Here is a 980-nt window from a genome sequence, read left to right as displayed (position 1 = left end):
ATTAGCTCAACTGACAGCAATTCTGCAACTGGTTGAAATTCTAGTCACAAAAACATAAATAAAAACACCAGACATTTAAAAAGATCAAACACTTAAAAACCCATCCACAAATCAGTTCTCAGAATAGTCAAACATCCTGCAGTCACTCCAAGCGGTCCCTTCCATTTTGAGAAGCTGCCATATACCGACCCCCATGGGACGTTCTTCCTTTTGGGCAAGAGCTGCAGAGGAGTCCTCCACCAATCAGCATGAGAACCGCTGCCCCCCAACAGATAAAGATAGCTGCTCCCAACTCCCTCTTCTGACCATGGGCCACTAGAGGATTGTAAAAGTCTCCAATGACCTGATGGGCAGTCCAACTAGACGGCACCAAACCCAAGACCCCAGCAGTGACAAAGAAGGCCCCTCCTGCTACAGCAACCCGGGCCTTTGAGAAACCGTCTGGCAAGCAGTTAGTACACTTACCACCTGCAAAACTGGCAAATATTGCCATCAAACCAACAAGGGAAGCAATGACAAGGATTGCTCGAGAGGCCTGTAGGTCTTGAGAAAGGGCCAGCATGGAATCGTACACTTTACACTGCATTTGGCCAGTGCTCTGCACCACACAGCTCATCCACAGCCCTTCCCACATAATCTGCGCCGTCACAATGTTGGTCCCAATAAAAGCAGTCACACGCCATAGAGGAAGGGCACATGATATGATGATGCCCAGCCAGCCGAGAATGCCAAGCGTAGTTCCAAGTAGCTGTAAGCTGGTAGACATATCTACAAAAAAAAAAAGAAAAAAAAGAGAAACTAATAAATTTAAGACAAAAGTATGCAGGTAATGGTTTCTGAAAATGAATCGAGCCAGAAGGCAATGTTTTTGTAAAACAATTTGAAGTAGAGTCAAAAGGAAGCTAAATGGTTTGAAAGCAGTGTTGGGAAGGTTATTTTGGAAATGTAGGTTACGGATTACCCTAAAATTTAATAAGTAG

The 980-nt window shown here is 44.6% G+C and overlaps 1 pseudogene across 1 annotated transcript; it reads right to left on the bottom strand.

Annotated features, from left to right (window-relative positions):
• Window positions 1–111: 111 nt before the first annotated feature.
• LOC306873793 (claudin-like protein ZF-A9) lies at window positions 112–766 on the bottom strand (annotated as a pseudogene). Its single transcript has one exon. The product of its transcript is annotated as a claudin-like protein ZF-A9 (transcript).
• Between the last annotated feature and the right edge of the window lie 214 nt (window positions 767–980).

The sequence above is a fragment of the Barbus barbus genome, assembly GCF_936440315.1.
Source record: "Barbus barbus genome assembly, chromosome: 8".
In the NCBI taxonomy this organism is placed as follows: domain Eukaryota; kingdom Metazoa; phylum Chordata; class Actinopteri; order Cypriniformes; family Cyprinidae; genus Barbus; species Barbus barbus.
Note: the sequence above shows the minus strand (reverse complement) of the source record. Positions and strands in the feature narration are given on the sequence as shown.